Source organism: Bradysia coprophila, unplaced genomic scaffold (assembly GCF_014529535.1).
Source record: "Bradysia coprophila strain Holo2 unplaced genomic scaffold, BU_Bcop_v1 contig_193, whole genome shotgun sequence".
Lineage (NCBI taxonomy): Eukaryota > Metazoa > Arthropoda > Insecta > Diptera > Sciaridae > Bradysia > Bradysia coprophila.
The window spans coordinates 1,942,419-1,966,008 of record NW_023503456.1 but is presented as its reverse complement, the minus strand read 5'-3'; the positions used below and the strand labels follow the sequence as shown (position 1 = coordinate 1,966,008).

The 23,590-nt window shown below is 38.7% G+C and overlaps 1 protein-coding gene across 1 annotated transcript in view; it reads right to left on the bottom strand.

Moving 5' to 3' along the window:
- The window catches only part of LOC119075216, a 74,776-nt gene extending 61,454 nt beyond the window's left edge, over positions 1 to 13,322 (bottom strand). The window contains exon 1 of the mRNA XM_037181601.1: positions 13,135 to 13,322. The gene's annotated coding sequence lies outside the window, so the exon portion shown is untranslated. The remainder of the gene's footprint in view (positions 1 to 13,134) is intronic.
- Between the last annotated feature and the right edge of the window lie 10,268 nt (positions 13,323 to 23,590).

The window sequence follows — 23,590 nt, the reverse complement described above, 5'->3', positions numbered from 1 at the left end:
CAACGGAAGAAACCGAAGATAGACCAATAATAAGAAACGTGGGATCGGATGATATGCCCGACATAACTGTTGATGAAGTCAAGGCCGCAGTAGCCGAGATGAAAAACAAAAGGTCTCCAGGAGAAGATGGTGTTCCAGTGGAAGCCATTAAACTAGGTGGAGACTCCTTATTAAAGGCAATCACGGCTTTGTTTAATCAATGTCTCCAATGGGAAGAAGTACCAGAAGCTTGGGAAAATGCGGTAATTACATTGCTGCATAAAAAAGGAGACATAACAAAGCTGGAAAATTACCGACCCATAAGCCTATTGTCAACACTCTACAAGTTATTTATGAAAATCATTACGAAAAGGAACACTAACAAGTTTGACTTCTACCAACCTGTTGAACAAGCTGCTTTCAGATCTGGTTTCAGCACAAACGACCATTTGCAGGTGATGAGAACGCTTATTGAGAAGTGTCGTGAATACAACATCGACATAGTCTTGCTATTCATAGACTTCGAAAAAGCTTTCGATTCAGTGGAAACATGGTCGATATTGGACGCATTAGACGAATGTAGAGTAGACTCAAGGTACTCCAACACAATTCGATGTGTGTACAGCAATGCTACTTCATGTATAAAACTTCATAAGAGCACGGAGAAATTCAGAATTGGCCGAGGTGTAAGGCAGGGTGACACCATTTCACCGAAATTATTCACGGCGATTCTGCAGAGTGTTTTTAGGAAGTTAAACTGGAGTAAAATGGGAATAAAGATAAATGGAGAGTACCTGAGCAATCTCCGCTTCGCTGATGACATTGTACCGATAGCAGCTAATCTAGGTCAGGCTCAGCTTATGCTACAACAGTTAAGTGAAGAGGCAAACAAAGTTGGCCTCAAGATGAACTTATCGAAAACAAAAGTCATGACCAACATCGGGGACGATAGAGAAATCAAAATTGGTGACACTGTCATTGAACGAGTCGACAGCTACGTATATTTAGGACATAAGCTGAAGTTAGGTCTGGACAACCAAACTGCAGAAATAAGACGTAGGATTGGTCTTGCATGGGCAGCGTTCGGAAAACTCAGACTAATTTTCAAAAGCAAAATGAATAATAGTCTGAAACGCAAAGTTTTCGACACTTGTGTCCTTCCAGTGCTCACTTATGGAGCGGAAACGTTAACTTTAACGAAAGCATCCGAAGAAAAATTGAGAGTGACACAAAGAGCCATGGAACGGAGTATGCTTGGAATAACACTCAGAGACAGAATGACGAATCAATGGATTCGACAACAAACCAGGGTCGTTGATGTCATGGAAAGAATAGCATCTCTGAAATGGAGCTGGGCGGGACATATTGCAAGAAGGACAGACGAACGTTGGACCAAAAAGATCATGAACTGGCGACCATATAAAAGACGAGCTATAGGTAGACCACCAGAGAGATGGACAAACGGAATTAAGAATATTGCAGGTACAAACTGGCAGCAAATGGCAATGGATCGTACGAAATGGAAAGAAGTTGGAGAGGCCTACATCCAGCAGTGGATAGAAACAGGCTGAAAAAGAAGAAGAAGAAGAAGAAGATCATCAAAAAAAACGATATTATCGTTTAAAAACGATATTATCGTTTTTTTAAACGATACTATCGTTCCTGACGATATTGACCGTGTAGTTATGTCACCTCATCTAATTAACGAGTTCAATTGTAATGTCATTGCAACTGAATAGAACTGAAACGGTTACCAATTTCCTCATCATAGCCGAACCCATCAGTTAGTGGGAATTTTAAAGCATTCCGACATGAGCAAAATTCATCAATGTTTGAAGAGTGTTTCGTCTACATTTTGAGAATAAAAACCGTTTGCATAACACGCCACTCTGTGGACCGACTTGACTGTGTGGTTGATTTATTTATTTATAATTCTCAAGTAGTAAAATGTTTGAACTTAATTGGCGATAAATTTGAAAAAGAAATCGAGTTTCAACCAGCAAAACAAAATTAAAATATTTATTTTCTCATTAACTCGGCTCAATAATGCTAATTATTATCATAAATTACATAAAACATATTTATGTGTATCTGAGGTAAAAGACACACATAGATGACCAGTTAAATGGCAATGTGAAGCAATGTGAAACAAACCTTTGCAGAATGAAAAACAAACATTCAAATAATTGATGTTATGATGCTGGCCATAAATAGTTGCTATAATTTTATAAGAACTTATCATTCTCGCATAATATAAGTACTGAACCGACGCACGTAACATTTTATGTAACGCTCCTTTGATAAGAAAGTGAAATAAATTATTTTATATTATGTGCATATAAAAACCACCATACCACCACACCATAAGTAATAATAATAATAATAATTGAATTTGAGCAATTCAACTATCTGGGAATGTGTCAAATTAATCATTTTTCTTATTCAAATCTCATTAAACGAGAAAAAAAAACTGTTAATGAAAGTTGTAAACAAAATTTTTTAGATTTATTTGCAAAGCGCTGCTCTTAAAGATATGTGGCCCATAAATAACAAGTTGTTGTTTTTTATGTTACGCGAATTTGTTATCAGTGCATTAAGGGGAAACAGTCATTACCAACATGATCATCAACGAATAAACCTATTTTTAGAGTATTACCAACTTCTTGTGTTTGGCATTTTGATTGAGATATTTTCAAAAACACAAAAAAAAAATAGAAATTTCGTTCACCGTTTAAATTCTTCCGGTTAACAGGTGAAAAAATGGATCAGTCAAAAACGCTGCCACTTGTGACGCAAATTTTTTTGGTAAAATTTTTCTTCTAGAATTTTTTTGGCCTAATTTGTGCTTTGACAATTTTTGCGTACAAGCGCAGAATGCGTCACCTACAGCGATATCGGTTGTTTTGGAAGTTTGGTTTGATTTTCTGTTATGTTATTTGGTCGCAATTTATATCCTCTATGTCTTCCGTCCGAAAACCGCGAAATTTCGCGATCACACTTTTTCCCAAAAAGCAATAACCGTTTCTTCTTCTTCTTCTTTTTCAGCCTGTTTCTATCCACTGCTGGATGTAGGCCTCTCCAACTTCTTTCCATTTCGTACGATCCATTGCCATTTGCTGCCAGTTTGTACCTGCAATATTCTTAATTCCGTTTGTCCATCTCTACCTATAGCTCGTCTTTTATATGGTCGCCAGTTCATGATCTTTTTGGTCCAACGTTCGTCTGTTCTTCTTGCAATATGTCCCGCCCAGCTCCATTTCAGAGATGCTATTCTTTCCATGACATCAACGACCCTGGTTTGTTGTCGAATCCATTGATTCGTCATTCTGTCTCTGAGTGTTATTCCAAGCATACTCCGTTCCATGGCTCTTTGTGTCACTCTCAATTTATCTTCGGATGCTTTCGTTAAAGTTAACGTTTCCGCTCCATAAGTGAGCACTGGAAGGACACAAGTGTCGAAAACTTTGCGTTTCAGACTATTATTCATTTTGCTTTTGAAAATGAGTCTGAGTCTTCCGAACGCTGCCCATGCAAGACCAATCCTACGTCTTATTTCTGCAGTCTGGTTGTCCAGACCTAACTTCAGTTTATGTCCTAGATATACGTAGCTGTCGACTCATTCAATGACACAGTGTCACCAATTTTGATTTCTCTATCGTCCCCGATGTTGGTCATGACTTTTGTTTTCGATAAGTTCATCTTGAGGCCAACTTTGCTTGCCTCTTCACTTAACTGTTGTACCATAAGCTGAGCCTGACCTAGATTCGCTGCTATCGGTACAATGTCATCAGCGAAGCGGAGATCGCTCAGGTACTCTCCATTTATCTTTATTCCCATTTTAGTCCAATTTCGGTGAAATGGTGTCACCCTGCCTTACACCTCGGCTGATTCTGAATTTCTCCGTGCTCTTTTATGAAGTCTTATACATGAAGTAGCATTGCTGTACACAAAAATATTGGTTTCCGACCGTACTATGAAACCGGTAGGTCTAAGGTAACAGTGGAATATAAGAAATAATGGCAAAGGAAACCAAGGCATCGGATTATAGGCTCAACTCAATTTCTTTAATAAAAACTTTTTCAAATTGCATCAAATACATGTGTTTACCTCTACACACTGCCCAGCAGCACATTTTCTTAACGACAACCAGGACTAGTTCCCTCCAGAGTAGCAACAGAGCCGACAGGCATTATAAGGTAAGCACAGTGTTCTGCCATGGTTAGGGAGTTAGAATTTTTCCAGATAAATCTGCACAGATCACGAGTTCCCACCTTTGAATTAAATCAACTTCTGAACTCGAAAAATTCTTTCATCGCTTTGATACAAGAACCCGCGGCCAGGATTAGTGTCATTAAGGGTTTAGACAGGAAAAGAGGTAACGTTATTCAGGCAGGCGGAAATGTAAAACCCAGGGCAGCTATATACCATTCGAACAATTTAGCAATCCATCCACTGTATCACCTCAGTACTAATGACCAAGCTGTAGGGCTACTATCTATAAAGATTAAAGGTGCTGACAAAAATATCGTTGTTTGCTCATCCTACTTCCCGCATGATTCTGTAAGTGCACCTCCCACAAACGAATTTGTAAAGCTAGTTGAGTACTGTAAGGATAATAATGTGTCCCTACTTTCGGGCTTAGACTCTAATTCCCATCATCTAACGTGGGGCAGTACAAACACCAATGCCAGAGGCGACAGTTTGTCAGAATTTCTCATCACAACAGATTTAACCATTCTTAATAGAGGTAGCAAGCCCACTTTTGTAAACAAAAGAAGAAGGGAAGTCCTGGACTTAACTCTTTGCTCAAAGAATATTCTTACGTTCATCACGGAGTGGCAAGTCACAGAGTATATTCTGACATCTGACCATCGCTGTATTCACTTTAAACTCAGTCTAGATGAATTACCGCCGTTACAATTCAGAAACCCATCCTCTACAAACTGGAACGCCTTTCGAGAAGCAATAATGGAAAATTTGGACAAGTTATATCACTCAGGAATACCGCAAAACAAAAAAGATTTGGACGATTTGGCATATTCGTTTCAGATAGTAATGAACAACGCCTTTGATATAGCGTGTCCTATACGTTCTCACAGTGCAGGCAACACGGTACCTTATTACTCTCATGAGGATAGAATTAAGCGAAAGAACGTCAGGAAAACATTCAATGCGTGTAAAATTTCTGGCAACTTTGAGGTTTACTACAGCGAACTAAGAGAGTATAATAGAAATCTGAGACGCAAAGAAAGATCGGCATGGAGAGATCAATGCAGCTCTATCAACAGTATCCACGATTCAGCCAAGTTATTTAAAATACTATCGAAGGATCCTGCTCAGGCAGTCGGTTCGCTGCTGTTACCATCAGGAAATTATACGAGAAATCAGACCGAAACGTACGAGCACTTAATGAAGGTTCACTTCCCAGAATGTAAGATTATTGGCAAAGATGAAACTCATGGGGGACTGTCACTACCTGAAATGGAGGGCGAGGTAAATTCTGAACTTATTGACGAAATAGTCACTAATGACAGAATTAGATGGGCGATAAATACATTTACACCTTTTAAGTCGGCAGGCCTAGACAAAATAATACCTGCTATGCTACAACAATCTGTAGGACTCATCAATTCGGTGATTATAGATATCTTCAAAGCAAGCTTACTTCTAAAACATATTCCAAGTTGCTGGCGCAGCGTAAAAGTAGTGTTCATCATCAAACCGGGCAAGAGTGACTACTCCTTAGCAGAAAACTACAGACCGATAAGCCTGACCTCTTTTATGTTGAAAACATTAGAGAAACTAGTTGATAGATACATCAGGGACGGACCTCTTTCAGTAACTAAATTAAACAAAAAACAACATGCATATCAACCAGGGAAATCTACCGAAAATGCACTGCACAATATTGTCCAGACCTTAGAGCTGTCTCTACTATCTAATGAATACGCCTTAGGTTGTTTCATTGATATTGCCGGAGCCTTCAACTACATAACTTACAGAGCAATTAAGCGAGCATGCAATAATTTCGGCATTGACCCTGGCATCACTGGTTGGATCGAATTCATGCTGCGCAGTAGGGTGGTCTCTGTACATTTTAATGGACTATCTATCTGTATAATCACAACAAAAGGATGCCCACAAGGTGGAGTTTTACCTCCACTCTTGTGGTGTCTAGTAATAGATGAACTTTTGACGGAGCTGAACAACTTGCATCTCCAGACCGAAGGATTTTCCGACGACTTAGCCACTATCATTAGAGGCATATGTGTAAATACGTTATGCGGCCTGTTGCAAACTTCACTAAACATAGTGTCTGCATGGTGTGATAAAAATGAACTTAGTATCAACCCGGATAAAACAACGATGGTCCTATTCACCAGAAAACGTAGTGTCGAGGGCCTATATATTCCGAAAATCAAAGGAGTTCCAATAAAATTAGCCGAATGGGTTAAATATCTAGGAATTATTCTTGACTGTAAACTACTCTGGGTTCTTAATCTTGAACACCGCCTAGACAAAGCAACTATTGCCCTGTGGCAATGTCGAAGGGCCTACGGGACCAAGTGGGGCTTATCTCCCAAGGTTATGTATTGGATTTACACTACTGTGATTAGACCCATCCTACTGTACGGCTCATTTGTTTGGAACCACATAAGCAAACACAAACATATCCAAAAGAAGCTAAAGAAATTCCAAAGGCTAGCATGCAAATCAATTACGGGTGCCTGGAAATCCACACCCTCGGACGCTTTAGAAGTTATCCTCAATCTTCCCCCGCTGCACATTTTGATCCAATCGGAAGCAGTAAAAGTCATAGACCGACTAGCATCTCAAGGAGAGTGTGTCATAAGACAGACTGACCACACCGAGGCCTGGTTTGAGGCGACTACACTACTACCGATCTTGTCTATGCCGTCGGACAAAATTAATAAAACCTTCACAATGGATAAAAATTTTGAAGTTGTCATTCCTGACAGGAATGAATGGCTTAATGGGGATCTTCCACCCAAGCAAGGCATTGTCTTATACACTGACGGCTCCGTTATAAATGACTCTGCAGGGGCAGGGATGTACTGCTCCAAGCTTAATATGGAAATATCGATACCACTCGGAAGCTATGCCGATATATTTCTCGCTGAATTACGGGCAATTATTGCTGCTTGTCATACGCTGTTGGATAAGGATTGCAAGGACGAGATGGTCTATATATGTGTTGACAGCCAGGCCGCCCTAAAGGCCTTAAGAGCATATGTACAAACATCAGCTTTATCACTAGAATGTTGGAAAATAGTAAATCAGGTGGCTAAAAACAACAACGTGAAGCTGGTATGGGTTCCAGCCCATTCCGGCATCGAGGGCAACGAATCGGCAGACACATTAGCTAAAGCTGCAGCTTTGAGCAACATTTCCGGACCCGAACCTATAATTAAGGTTCCTCATTCTTCGAAAAGACGAAAGTTGCTATCGTTACAAAAACTAAAGTTTCAAGAACACTGGAATAACGTGCAGTCATGCCGACAGGCTAAAGAATGCATTCGCATCAACAATAATAATACCAAGTACCTAGTAAATGTAAGCCGTACAAGACTGAAACTATATACAGGAGTTGTAACAGGACATTACGGCTTCAATACTCATCTCACTAATATCGGACTACGAACAGATCCAAGCTGTGATCAGTGTGGACACCACTCGGACACAGCCGAGCATTTTCTGTGTGACTGCCCAGCTTACATTATGAACAGGTGTAAGCATTTTGGCGGTTATATCATAAAATACCAGGCGATCAAACATATGCAACCCAAGGACATTCTGAACTACATAGTGAGTACAGAAAGGTTCCAAGACGTAGCGTATGCCTAATTTAACTAAATAGTAGCACAATAGGCCCAACGGAGGCCTCCGTGCGCGTTCTTCTACTCTAGACCTATCTCTAGACTAGCGGAACAACTATCCTTAATATATATATATGCAGCAATGTAATTACCGCATTTTCCCAGGCTTCTGGTACTTCTTCCCATTGGAGACATTGATTGAACAAATCCGTGATTGCCTTTAATAAGGAGTTTCCACCCAGTTTAATGGTTTCCACTGGAACACCATCTTCTCCGGGAGACTTTTTGTTTTTCATCTCGGCTACTGCGGCTTTGACTTCACCGACAGTTATGTCGGGCATATCCTCCGATCCCACGTTTCTTATTATTGGTCTAAAATAACCGTTGCACACTCTATTAATTACAAAAGTACTTCTGAATACCTAAAAAAAATAAATCCATAAAAATCTCGATTATCTCATTTTCCTTTAAAATGCTTTTCATAAAAAAAATTGAAAAAATTTAAAAAAAAAAACTTTTGAAAATTTTCAAAAACTTTGAAAATTTTTCAAAAAATTAGAAAAATTTTAACAAATTTAAAAAATTGAAAATTTTTACAAATTTTTGGAATTTTTGAAAAACGAGGCCGGTTTCCCCCAAATTTTTTTTTCTGGAATGTCTTAGAATGACGACTAGAATCTACTCCCAAAATTTCAAGAAATTCTAAAGAAGACTTTAGAAGATAGGAAACACGGACGGACGGACTAACAAAGTAACGTAGGATTTTTTCATTTCGTTTAAATTGATCAAAATGTATGGAAATGGGGCTTCCTGGAAGATTTATTGCGTGGCCAAATTTTAAGCTACAAGAACGTGTGATAGCTCGTTGAACTCGTACGGACGCCTAGTTTTTTTTAAAGCTCTACAATTCAAATCCAAATGATTCCAAATAAGCTTTATAAAAAAACTAGGCGTCCGTACGAGTTCCTCCAAAAGTCTTAGAATTTCTTGAAATTTTGGGAGTAGATTCTAGTAGTCATTCTAAGACATTCAGCAAGACAGAGTCCAATGGAAGAAACCGAATATAGACCAATAATAAGAAACGTGGGATCGGAGGATATGCCCGACATAACTGTTGATGAAGTCAAGGCCGCAGTAGCCGAGATTAAAAAAAAAAGTCTACCGGAGAAGATGTTGTGCCAGTGGAAGTCATTAAACTAGGTGGAGACTCCTTATTAAAGGTAATCACGGCTTTGTTTAATCAATGTATCCAATGGGAAGAAGTACCAGCAGCCTGGGAAAATGTGGTAATTACATTGCTGCATAAAAAAGGAGACATAACAAAGCTGGAAAATTACCGACCCATAAGCCTATTGTCAACACTCTACAAGTTGTTTATGAAAATCATTACGAAGAGGAACACTAACAAGTTCGACTTCTACCAACCTGTTGAACAAGCTGCTTTCAGATCTGGTTTCAGCACAAACGACCATTTGCAGGTGATGAGAACGCTTATTGAGAAGTGTCGTGAATACAACATCGACATAGTCTTGCTATTCGTAGACTTCGAAAAAGCTTTCGATTCAGTGGAAACATGGTCGATATTGGACGCATTAGACGAATGTAGAGTAGACTCAAGGTACTCCAACACAACTTCATAAGAGCACGTAGAAATTCAGAATCGGTCGAGGTGTAAGGGAGGGTGACACCATTTCACCGAAATTATGCACGGCGATTCTGCAGAGTGTTTTTAGGAAGTTAAACTGGAGTAAAATGGGAATAAATATAAATGGAGAGTACTTGAGCAATCTCCGCTTCGCTGATGACATTGTACCGATAGCAGCGAATCTAGGTCAGGCTCAGCTTATGCTACAACAGTTAAGTGAAGAGGCGAGCAAAGTTGGCCTCAAGATGAACTTATCGAAAACGAAAGTCATGACCAACATTGGGGACGATAGAGAGATCAAAATTGGTGACACTGTGTCATTGAACGAGTCGACAGCTACGTATATCTAGGACATAAACTGAAGTTAGGTCTGGACAACCAAACTGCAGAAATAAGACGTAGGATTGGTCTTGCATGGGCAGCGTTCGGAAAACTCAGACTCATTTTCAAAAGCAAAATGAATAATAGTCTGAAACGCAAAGTGTTCGACACTTGTGTCTTTCCAGTGCTCACTTATGGAGCGGAAACGTTAACTTTAACGAAAGCATCCGAAGATAAATTGAGAGTGACACAAAGAGCCATGGAACGGAGTATGCTTGGAATAACACTCAGAGACAGAATGACGAATCAATGGGTTCGACAACAAACCAGGGTCGTTGATGTCATGGAAAGAATAGCATTTCTGAAATGGAGCTGGGCGGGACATATTGCAAGAAGGACAGACGAACGTTGGACCAAAAAGATCATGAACTGGCGACCATATAAAAGACGAGCTATAGGTAGACCACCAGAGAGATGGACAAACGGAATTAAGACTATTGCAGGTACAAACTGGCAGCAAATGGCAATGGATCGTACGAAATGGAAAGAAGTTGGAGAGGCCTACATCCAGCAGTGGATAGAAACAGGCTGAAAAAGAAGAAGAAGAAGAAGATTTTCCCTGGCTTCAAAATAGATGAATTTTCCGGGATACTCAAAAAAAAAGTTCTTCCTTGGTAACGAGCCATATTTTCCACAACAAAATTTTTTTTAAAAGTCTTTTTTTATTTGGAGATATTCGACTTCGTAAGTTTTCATCAGAATTTCTTTTGCGGCCGGAAAAACGATTTTCCATTTTCCGGAAAAATTTTGTTCCACAACTTTTCGTGGCTGGATTAAGAAGACTTGCGCTAATTAACCAGTCTAGAAACGATCAAAGTCTTCCAATTATTTTAAATCTCCAAACGTCCTACGGCGTTGACATAATATCTACACACAGTAATAACATAAATTCCAAAAAGTAAACTCTAACGAAGATTTCATTATTTAAATGTTAATGCTAAGTCCGTTCTGGTGGTTTAAAATATTCAAATATGAATATCTCGTGCGAGCCATATAAATAAAGCGAAGCAGATAGGCCTTGAAAACTAAATTGTGTATCGGGTCAAATATTGATAAAGATCATCAATAAGATGACACTAAAAATGCGTAAATATTGTAGTGTATATTGTCGAGAGAGCCATCAGAATGCGAGTAGATATAAATTGGAAATAATAAAAAAAAAGTTCTCTGCAATCATTTTACAAGTTATTCAAGGGCATTATGTTCCGAATACACATTACAGTTTTTAAAACAGTTTGTGAATTAAGTCGTTAAGCTAATAAATCAGCCAGCTAACATGGTAATTAGCTTTGATTTTGTGGAAATAATATGTGTATACCACGTAGGTATGAATATCGATAGGTAAGAATTTATGGAACACTAGCCATCAATTAAATTATAGCTGCGACTGAGCCCCGTACGACCCGTATTGCGTACGAGATTCTAGTACGTCCGCAATACTAATGCGTTCACAACCCTATTGCGTCCTTAGCCTTACTGCGTTCGCGTAATACTAGTGCGTGCTTAACACTTCTAGATTCATCAGTTAGGGTGATCATTTCTGATCAGTGCACACAGATCATGGGATCCTTTGTGGACCTCATCTCCTTCTCAACCTATTGCCTTACGTTCTTCACGAACCACTCCAGGCGAGCAAACTGATCCCTATGATTAGTTACCAAAATGATCAGCTAATCCTTAGGGCAGAAAGCAAAGAGTGACTGGCGTGCCTAACACTTAGTCAGTAACTCTATTGGCTGCCTAGAAATTTTCCAGCAAAAATCACTTGGGGTCCTAAATATATTGATGAATGTTATGAACCAACCTACTACCACGACCATGATACCAAAAGTCCAGAATGTTACCGAAAAAATATATGAAAAATTCCTCAAAATCCTGAAGTTATACTGGGAAGATGGTGGACCCTGTGAAGTGCTGGAATTTTGGGAAGCAATATGCTACCACCACAATAATCCCAGAAGTCCAGAATGGATCCAAAAAAGCAATCATTCACAAATCATTCAAATTCCTTGAATTCTTGAACGGGAACCCAAAAAATCTCAGAAATCTTTCAAAATTCTGAAGTTCGAGAAATTGGAAGGTGTTGAACCACGTGTGGTACCAGAAATTTGGGAACCAAGCTAATACCTCAGTAATGCCAAAAGAAGGGAACTCAAGAAAAACCTCAGAAATACTTCAAAATCCTAAAGATTTAGAACTGAGAAGATGGTGGACTATGTGAAGTACTTTAACTTTGTGAACTCACATTTTACCTCAATAATTCCAAATTCCGAAAAATAAATTATGAAAACCGGATTTCGCTGCAATTCTGCGGCCTAGTTGCGCGTTCTACGGTCACTTTGAGAGCTCAAGGTCTTGGTCCAGTGAACCGATTGTAACATTTTTCCAAAAAAAAAAATTTCCCCGATTGGTATCGACAAAAGTAAGGTCAAGTTCGAAAATGGGCATGGTAGGGCCCTTCCAGAGCAAGGGTCCTATAGGTGTTTTTCAGTCTTTCGACGATATCTACCGAAATACGCACGCCATAGCTGCTTGTGATATATCAAATGAAAGGTATTGACGAGTAGAACATTGTTTTTGGGTAAGATGCAACGTGGGCTTGTTGGGAGGGCTCAAAGGTCGTTACTCGGCCCTAAGTGTTTTTTGCACATAAATCGAGTAAATCTCATCCGATTTTGCTAGTTTTTGTTTCGTTTGAGAGATAATTGAATACCGAAAAGAACGTGGCGAAAAAAGTTTCAAATTTGGGCCCTTGGACTAAGGCCGCTACTCGGCCCTAAGTGTTTTTTGCACATAAATCGAGAATATTTCATCAAACTTTGCTTTGTTTCGTTTGACAGATAATTCAATACCGAAAGAAAATTGATAAAAAAGTTGTAAATTCGGATTCCTAAAATTACTTCGTAAAATTTTGTTTTATACTTGAGAAGTACTTCGTACGGGCTTTTGTAATTGCGCTAAGCGCAATTTTAAAGATGAACACTTACAGTTAATTTGCAAAAATAGGCAATAATGTCAAGTACGCCATAAGATTACGGAAGCATTTTGATAACGGACGAATAAGGGTTACGGGCTTATTAGGGCTACGGAAAAATAGATTTACGGGTTGTACGGGGCTAAGCAAACACTCCGACTGTTCTGATGCCTTGTTTTTGTGGATCTATAAACCATCGTCACTCTTACCGTCTGCTTCGAACTGAACGTGTTACAAACGACATAGCGGTCTAACAAGGCCCAAGTACTTCGTATGGGGCCCAAAATTATTAAAATAATTTTTTTTTCTTTACTTACAAAAGCTCCAATTTTCGTATCCAATATTATTACCATTATCTTGTGTGTGGTTATATTGTTAATACAGTGTGTTTATGCGCAAACTAGAGATTGTCGTTCATAAATTCATTCACTCATTTTACACGATCAGTTGTTTCTGTAACACAGTTTGTAGTTTTATAGTTTTTAGTTTTTATGAGAAATTTAATTTTCAAAATTACACTCAAAATTTCTCGTCACTCGTGCGCCTCCTCAAAATGCATTTCTTTTACTTAATTGTTTTCTTGAAATGTTCAACGATTCAATTTTTTTTTAAATCCTATCACCAAAAAGACATCACAAATCTCACATTTTCAAATGCAAAACAAACAAACTACTCGAAAGTAGAAAAAAAAACAGAAACAACAAATCCAGCGAGTTTATTTATTCATCTTCTTCATTTCAGATTTATAATGAAAAAGAAGATTTCGGTTAAAATATATTCGAAAAATAATTTATTTAACTGAAAACAAATTTATTGAAATAATTTATCCAAAAAAAAAACTGTGTACACAACGAATGGGAAGAATTTATATCATTTTATGACTGAGACTAACAGAAAAAAAAACAAAAAATTTTTTCGAACTTTAATTTTTAATTTAAGTTTACATTCCCATGCACAACATTCCGAATCAGTGGAAAATTAACAACTGAACGTTGTTACGATCGCAAAATCTACAAAAAATGATCTATGCCTCGAATTGTTATTGTATAGTGAATAAGAGATCAAACACAGAACACTGAATGTGAGTGATAAAGTGTGTATATATATCGATATAATGTAGGTATCAACGGAGCACATGGTTTTTGTGGAGAGAGGAAAGCTTTCCATTCATTTAATTGATATCGTTGAGACAACGGTTTTGATTTTAGCTTTTCAAATGTTTTTTGTTTCTCTTTTACAGTTTCGGTTGAAAATGTTTCTCATTTTGTTGATATAATCTCTCTCACGAGTAGTTTTTCACCAAACAGTGCGTATGTGCTTTGACTTCGTATATAGCTCGGTTAATATTTGGACACTAAACAAAACGCACCGGTACTCGATCTCGTAAGAAAAACCATCATTTACGTAGGAAATAATTGGGAATGGTCATGATGCGCAAATGTAATTCTCGAAAATATGTGGGAATTACAATAAAGACATTTGGGGGACTCCTTCTCGAATTTTTCTTGAATTTTTCGAAAAATATTTCCCAGAAAATTTGGGGAAATCAGAGAAAAGTCAGGACTCAAAAATAGGCCCAGTGGGTATATGTATCAACATTCCGAACAGCTGGTCTTAACCAACGTAGTATGATCTTTCATCATTTTTATTTAGTAACAAAGGAGGTGTAGAAAAACAGGAAAAGTAGACAAATATGCAGTTTCTCTTGCTTTCTCACCAATTTAATTTAATTTTATTTGGTTTATTCATCAGAAGAACAAGGTAGGTTCTGATACAAATGTTCATAGACTTTTCATAACAGTAGATTAACAAAAAAAGAAGAATTACACATGATTAGCGTAATAAACAAATAGAGCCTCAACAACGAGAGAAGGATTACGACAGTAAAATTAACATTAATAGTAGATTACGTTGGATGCTGCGAAAGTAATTCATTACACAAGGACACAATTTTGTGATACGAGCAAACTCACGAGTAAGTTTTTGAGCAACAAGCTTCGGTAACTGTTTTCGAGGCAAGTGTAGAGTTTGCATATCCGAGCCGAAGGCGAGTAGTAGTTACAATTGCGTTGGTGACATGTTAACATTGAATAGTTTTTCGCAGTTAGTATCGATGAAGACGCATTGTTTGTGCTATTATTTTGTTAGTCCTTTTTAATGTTTTCAAAAAAATGTGCAACAAAGTGTAGTGTACTATAAGCAAAAGCATTTAGTGTTACAAGTGAAAAATACAACGAAATGTGTGGCCCTAAAGTGTTACGTCGGAACATCAAAATTATTGTTACAATAAATATGGCCGACAATTCTGTGTTGCGAATTCTTCTAAAAGTATGTTGTAACCAGATTACTTGCGTAACAAGTTTTTCTGAAATAACTGTGTTCATCGATCAATATTTTTACCAAAAAAATGTTATTTTAGCGACATTTCTTACATTCTTTTTCGATCGATCGATTCATTCAACAAAAAAGATAAAATGAAAGCAAGGCAAATTTTACTTGAAAGAACTGTCAACTTGAAATAAACCCCTAATATCCCTAGTGTAATGGATCACTTTCGCAGGGGGTAAACAGCCGTGTAATAGTCAATTTTCGAATGGGGCAGGCAATAAAAATATAAACAAGAATAGACCGGCTATAAGCCTAGTGAGGTCTTTTTTCTTTCTCACAATTTTCTCAATTCTGGAGCTACCAACTACCAAATAAGTTGTAAATAGGCAAGCAGCCTAAATAATTTCATCAGTCTGTATGCAGCTCTCAAACAGTTAACATCTCTACCACCTCTCTATCAGCATGGCAGTCAACTAACAGTTTGGTAGTCAACTACCAAAAATTCAAGCTTTAAATAGGCAAGCAGGCAGAATAATTTCGACAGTCAGTGCGCAGTTCTCGAATAGTAAACATCTCTGCCGAAAATTTCGTTTGGTAGACAATTATAATATTGGTAGTTAGCTCTTAGCTACCACCCTCTCGCTCCAGGCACGGGCGGGCCTAAATTTTTCGGGCGCAACAACGGGTAACTATATTTCGGGCGGGCATTGAAAATTAATCGGGCGTCGGGCTAGAACGGGCTTTATAAATTCTCAAAAACAACATCTTGTTTGGATACAATTGCAAGCAAATTAAATTCGACGAAATACTGCGTAATGAAATCGACCAACAGCGATAGAACATTGCATGATCGGCAGTTGTGTTTTATTTTGATTCTGTTGATTTGATAATATTGCATAAAGAAGGCCTACTGAACAATTTTGGTCACCTAAAAAAAAATTGGGCGGTCATCAGGCGGGCGCCAAAAACTTGAAAAGAAAATGGGCGAGCATCAGGCGGGCGTCAAAAAATTGTCAGGCGTCGGGCGGACGGGCATTTGTTTCACTGGTTAACATCGGTCACGGTCGACGGGCATAAAAATTAGTTACGCCCGCAAAGCTCTAGCCAACTACGAGCGATTGGTTATCAGATAACAAATAATTATTATTTGCCCGGTGTTGATTTGCTCATAGTAGCATTGCAATTTTGAATCAAGACTGTTATCGTCTCATTTTTGATTTGTGACTACACATGGACGGACAGACGGACAGATGAAGTGTCCACAATAGGGTTTTTTTTCTAAAAGAAAAAAGACCTAAAAAGCAGCATAACAATAGCTGTTACTGTTACTTGTCAATACCTTTCAGTTCACATATCGCACACGATCTTTGAGCAAAAACATTCGGAGATATGCTTGAAAACCAGTGAAAAACAAGCAAAACACGTTGTTTGGCTTGCTTTCTCGTATATAACTACTGATCGACCGACTCGATTTTCCTAATATTCGGCCTCATCTCGTCAATACCTTTCATTTGATGTATTGCAATGCGATACTATCGCATACGATTTTTGACAGATGGCCTGATGGTATTTTTGAACTGCATATTAATGCAAAACGTCGAAAGACGTATTTAAATTTTCTCTCAGATCGAAACAGTGGTCGAATGTCTTATGTTGGATTCGACATTGTTTCCTGTCTAATGGCACGGATTCGTTGCTGATGTGCTGAATGCTTAGCATTCGATTCAACCACATATAATTGATGACTTAGTCATCTGGTGGTTGAAAATTCAACAAATGTAGATACATTGCACCTCGTATCTATAGAAGAATCAACCATAGTCGCATGTGTGTGGCTAATGAAGGTTTGAAAAAACTTTCATTTGTTCACGTTCAAACATATGTGCAAACTTTGCTTTGACAGATATGCTTGAAAAGCCAGTGAAATATGCTGTTCCGACTGGCATATACGCTGACAGTTTTGAACCCAACATAAACAAAAATGATAAGTTTTACGTTGTTTACCTTTGTTTTGCGTGCCCACCTAACTTTCTAGCGTAAAAACGTTGTCGCGACTCAACGGGGGAAGGGTTCCAAAACATCGACAGAAGTTTGGACTACAAACTTTAAAGTCAAGTTCCCGCAACAGTGTTTTTGATTCAAAAATGTTGTGCAATATGTCAAATGAAAGGTATTGACGAGACGAAACACAATATTTAATTTTTAAGAAAATCGGGTTTGTACAAAAATAGCTACTGGCGAGGAAGCAAGCAAAACTGCATATCTAAGGTGTTAGGGAATCTCGCGCCGCGTCATTCACAAAAACTCACAAAGTGACATCTTTCTTATACAAAATGTGTCAACATGTGAATTATTGTAAAAAACGCGGCGCGAGATTCCTAGTAGAATTGTAGGAAAACGTAAGATGAATTCAATGAGCCTGCCGAGAAAATAAATTACCAGAATGGGTGAATGGATGCTTTACTACTTCGATGTGACACGGCCTTGCAAAGATTTATATGCAAACCCGACTGCAACATATCATTTCCTGTACCATGCGAAAGTTGACCATTACATAGCAGTTTATCTCTTGCGAAAGCGATCCATTACATGAACAATATTTTCGGTTCATTTTGCGTGATTCCCTTTGTGATCTATCAATCTGGCAATTGATTCAGTATAGTCCAGAGAAGATTCAAACTATTCTACATAGTGATACTGGCTGTAAGCCACACTCTTCACCTAGCTAGCTAACGGGGTCTTCTTCTTCTTTTTCAGCCTGTTTCTATCCACTGCTGGATGTAGGCCTCTCCAACTTCTTTCCATTTCGTACGATCCATTGCCATTTGCTGCCAGTTTGTACCTGCAATATTCTTAATTCCGTTTGTCCATCTCTCTGGTGGTCTACCTATAGCTCGTCTTTTATGGTCGCCAGTTCATGATCTTTTTGGTCCAACGTTCGTCTGTCTTTCTTGCAATATGTCCCGCCCAGCTCCATTTCAGAGATGCTATTCTTTCCATGACATCAACGACCCTGGTTTGTTGTCGAATCCATTGATTCGTCATTCTGTCTCTGAGTGTTATTCCGAGCATACTCCGTTCCATGGCTCTTTGTGTCACTCTCAATTTATCTTCGGATGCTTTTGTTAAAGTTAACGTTTCCGCTCCATAAGTGAGCACTGGAAGGACACAAGTGTCGAAAACTTTGCGTTTCAGACTATTATTCATTTAGTCTGAGTCTTCCGAACGCTGCCCATGCAAGACCAATCCTACGTCTTATTTCTGCAGTTTGGTTGTCCAGACCTAACTTCAGTTTATGTCCTAGATATACATAGCTAACGGGGTACTCTTTGGAAATTAATTTATTTGTGACCTCATTACCGTTTGCAGTACGAATGAAAAAGATAACCAAAAAATCATTACTCTTTTTAGCCCCGTACGAAGTACAAAGGGGCTTATAGGATTACGATGCCATGTGTAATTGATGGAATTGGAAGCAGAAGGTAAGGGCAAAGTGTTTGCCTATGTTCATAGATGACGAATCCGCAATAAAAATTTTGTCTGTCCGTCTGTCTGTCACGTCGATATCTTGAGTAAATCAAATCCGAATTCAAATTTTTTTTTTCCTGAAAGATAGTCGAAATAGTGAGGCTAAGTTCGAAGATGGGCATATTCGGGTCGGCCCTTCGTGAGTTAGGGCCCCCTAAGTGATTTAAGGTCTTTTCGTGATATTTATGGCAAAATAAACGATAGAAATGTAAATGACACGGCAAATACCAATCCAGGAAAAAAAAGTTTTTTAAAATCGGGTGAGTGGACCGTGAGTTAGGGCCTCAGAAGTGAAAGGCTACTATGTCTATTTTGCATATAGGTCTAGTAAATTTGATCCGTTTTTCGTAATTTTTGTGTCATTTGGAAGGTAATCAAAAGCCGAATAGAATGTTGTTGAAAAAAAAAATTAAATTTGGGTCCTAGGACTAAGGCCGCTACTAGGGCCCTATGTGTATTTTACATATAACTCGAGCAAATTTCATCCGTTTTTCGTAATTTTTATTTCATTTGGAAGGTAATCAAAGGCCGAATAGAATGTTGTTGAAAAAAAAAAATTAAATTTGGGTCCTCGGACTGAGGCCGATACTAGGCCCTATGTGTATTTATACTCAATAAATTAAAATTTTCGGGCTATTTGAAATTTTTGTTTCATTTGAAAGGAACGTCGGACGGGGCTCCGTAATTGCGCCATGCACAATTTCTAAGATGTACACATTCCATAAGAATTTTACTTTAACTACATTATCCGGCGCAATAGGCTTACGGTCAAAGTAGGGTGACAGACGCACTAGGGTCACGTACGCAATAGATATACGGGTTTGTACGGGGCTCAGTCGCAGCAAACGCTCCGACTGTTCTGATGGCTCGTTTGAAGGAAAAAGACCGAAATTTCTGTATGTTGTGCTGATGAATTTAGTGAAAAAGATGCACGTGATTCGAATCGAAATATTTACATAAAAAATTCAGAATTTATAGTAAAACAAAAATTGATTTATTTATCTATTGTTGTTTATGCTAAATTTGCTTTTTATTAAAAAAAAAAAACTAAATAAGAATTACATGCTGCTGATGGATCCGTTGGTGAATGCCAAGTGTATAGACGGTTGACACACCCGTGTAACCAATAACCATACGTTTATATACGTACATACATATTACCAAACCATTCAAAAAAGACTCACATTGCATGCATCTTGCGCAAAATTGTTTTTATTTAATTTCGTGTATAATCTTATCAATTCCGATGATATGAACTCAAAAGATACCATAAAGTCAACGATATATTATACACAACTCTCTGTTCGCAACGGCTACACAAATAACAATGTTCTTTCAGTGTGTATTATGAACGTTTTAGTGTCGAAAAATGTTTATCTTATGCATAAATAATATCTTGAACCGTCCATATGATAATCAAACCAATGTTATGAAATGAAATTAGTAATGACTAGGATGGCACGATGCGCTAAGGTTGATTTATTTGAGGTAGCAAAATCGAAAATGTTTCGGTTCGTCACCGCCATGCATTCAGTAATTCTACTTTCGATTGGAGGTTGATTCAAGGAGGTGCGGGACACGGTAAATGTAGGAAAATATGTAGTTAGTGCTTTCTCGCCAATAGCTACAAATTTTCTTAAAAATTAAAGGTTTTGTTTCGTCTCGTCAATACCTTTCATTTTACATATCGCCCGCCATTTTTGAGTGGAAGGATTTTTATTATTTCATTTCAGTTTCAAGATTACAATACAAGCAAAACATCTGCGTAGCTCTAGTGTGACGAAGTCAATTTGAAAGAGCTACGAAAAAAGCAATGGGAAGAAGTACCAGAAGCCTGGGAAAATGCGGTAATTACATTGCTGCATAAAAAAGGAGACATAACAAAGCTGGAAAATTACCGACCCGTAAGCCTATTGTCAACACTCTACAAGTTGTTTATGAAAATCATTACGAAGAGGAACACTAACAAGTTCGACTTCTACCAACCTGTTGAACAAGCTGCTTTCAGATCTGGTTTCAGCACAAACGACCATTTGCAGGTGATGAGAACGCTTATTGAGAAGTGTCGTGAATACAACATCGACATAGTCTTGCTATTCATAGACTTCAGTGGAAACATGGTCGATATTGGACGCATTAGACGAATGTAGAGTAGACTCAAGGCACTCCAACACAATTCGATATGTGTACAGCAATGCTACTTCATGTATAAAACTTCATAAGAGCACGGAGAAATTCAGAATTGGCCGAGGTGTAAGGCAGGGTGACACCATTTCACCGAAATTATTCACGGCGATTCTGCAGAGTGTTTTTAGGAAGTTAAACTGGAGTAAAATGGGAATAAAGATAAATGGAGTGTACCTGAGCGAGCAATCTCCGCTTCGCTGATGACATTGTACCGATAGCAGCGAATCTAGGTCAGGCTCAGCTTATGCTACAACAGTTAAGTGAAGAGGCAAGCAAAGTTGGCCTCAAGATGAACTTATCGAAAACAAAAGTGATGACCAACATCGGGGACGATAGAGAAATCAAAATTGGTGACACTGTCATTGAACGAGTCGACAGGTCTAGGACATAAACTGAAGTTAGGTCTGGACAACCAAACTGCAGAAATAAGACGAAGGATTGGTCTTGCATGGGCAGCGTTCGGAAGACTCAGACTAATTTTCAAAAGCAAAATGAAACGCAAAGTTTTCGACACTTGTGTCCTTCCAGTGCTCACTTATGGAAACGTTAACTTTAACGAAAGCATCCGAAGATAAATTGAGAGTGACACAAAGAGCCATGGAACGGAGTATGCTTGGAATAACACTCAGAGACAGAATGACGAATCAATGGATTCGACAACAAACCAGGGTCGTTGATGTCATGGAAAGAATAGCATCTCTGAAATGGAGCTGGGCGGGACATATTGCAAGAAGGACAGACGAACGTTGGACCAAAAAGATCATGAACTGGCGACCATATAAAAGACGAACTGTAGGGAGACCACCAGAGAGATGGACAAACGGAATTAAGAATATTGCAGGTACAAACTGGCAGCAAATGGCAATGGATCGTACGAAATGGAAAGAAGTTGGAGAGGCCTACATCCAGCAGTGGATAGAAACAGGCTGAAAAAGAAGAAGAAGAAGAAAGAAAGGGTGAGGGTGAAGGATGGATATTGCGAGACTCATATTTAAAATTGAAAAAACAACAATTAGGAAGTAAAAATTCACAAAGCTCAGGCGTAATCAATCGTGATTAAAGTGTTCTATTGGGAGTATTACACACTAATAATGAAATGTGGAATTAAGCTCTAAAAAGGTCAGACAATCAAATTAAAAATTAAAATCGTTACGACCTAACAAATTGGTCTTGAGCTCACGTGAGAATTCTTCAAATCGAGGCAAGTTTCTAAGGGTCAAAGGCATAGCGTTGAACAATGTGGGACCCGCGTATTGTAAGCTACGCTTACCGTAGATCGACTGAATGGAGGGCTTTTTCAGAAGATACGAAAACCTCGTATTGTACCGGTTGTTATTGTGCGGAAAGAACAGTCGAATGATGCTTCACATAGTTTAAGCTGTGATACACATACTTGCAGACTGCAAACTCGTACATCTTCGAAACAGAAGCCCAGTCAGAAAGCGCAACGGAAGCTTGTGAGTATCTTTAGGAGCTCTTTTGTGCAAGACCTGGAGCTCATCTATCATGCTCTTGTTAGCGGAACCCACACACCGATACAGTACGTCAACGCAAGGTGCACAGACGAGAAGTAGATAATCCTGAGGATCTTTCTCGGGAGAAAACGCAACCTCTTAATAATACCAGTGCCGCGAGAGACGGTGCTACTAACATTGACAATGGGCTTATTCCAACCGTCATGCTCGTCCAGCACCAAACCCATGCACTTGACCGAGGAATGATCGTCACGCCATTAAACGTAAGGGAAGGCAAGTTATCGACCTTCACGTGAAGCTTGTGGAAGTGAACCAGTTTAGTCTTACTCAAGTTCAAAGTCAACTTGTTGACGCGAAAATACTCGGAAACGACTTTGAGGTCATCGGAGAGATATCTGATGTTATCTACAACGAGACTTGAACATGTTAGTATCGTCTGCAAAACTGAATGGCAAAGATTCGAGCGGCAAGGCGAACAAATCGTTAACAAAGATGATGAAGAGCAATGGGGACAAAACACCACCCTGTGGGACACCTATGGTAACGTTGGTCAACCCACTCCTGACGCCGTTACAGTCGGTGCATTGCATAATGTTGCTCAAGTAGCTTCTCAACAAACTGAGTGCTATTCCCCTAACGCCAGCAGTCTCAAGTTTGGCGAGAAGCAACGGTGTCAAATGCCTTCGATAGATCAATAAAGAGTCCAGACACAACCTTCCTGTCATCAATCTCCCCATTGATCATATTGATCAGCTCGAACAAAGTGTGTGTCACACTGCCTTCTCGGAATCCATATTGTCTGGTATGGAAAAATTTACAGCGTTTAAGAAAGCTCACCAGCGCTCGCTGAACAATAACCTCAAGAATCTTATTCACCGCTGGCAACACAGAAATCGGCCGATAGTTAGTCATGTCCTCAGAGTCACCCTTCTTATAGATTGGAACCACCCCAGCGATCTTCAAGTCATCGGGGTAGACGCCATGAAACAGACACAGGTTGAATAATCCAGAGATGTGCTTTGAAAAACTAGTGAAAAATAGGCAAAACAAATATATAAAGAAAACAAGCACAGTGTTTTAACGCTTAGTTTTTGACATTTATTATATGACGCCAACGTTATTTAGTTGAAAATATTTAAATTTTTGGTGCGCTTATATAGAAATGCAGGAATAGTCAACTTTCGGTCAACAATAAATCCAAACCAATGATCCACCCTACGAAGATGTATGTAGACGTTTGCTTCGTTAATTCAGT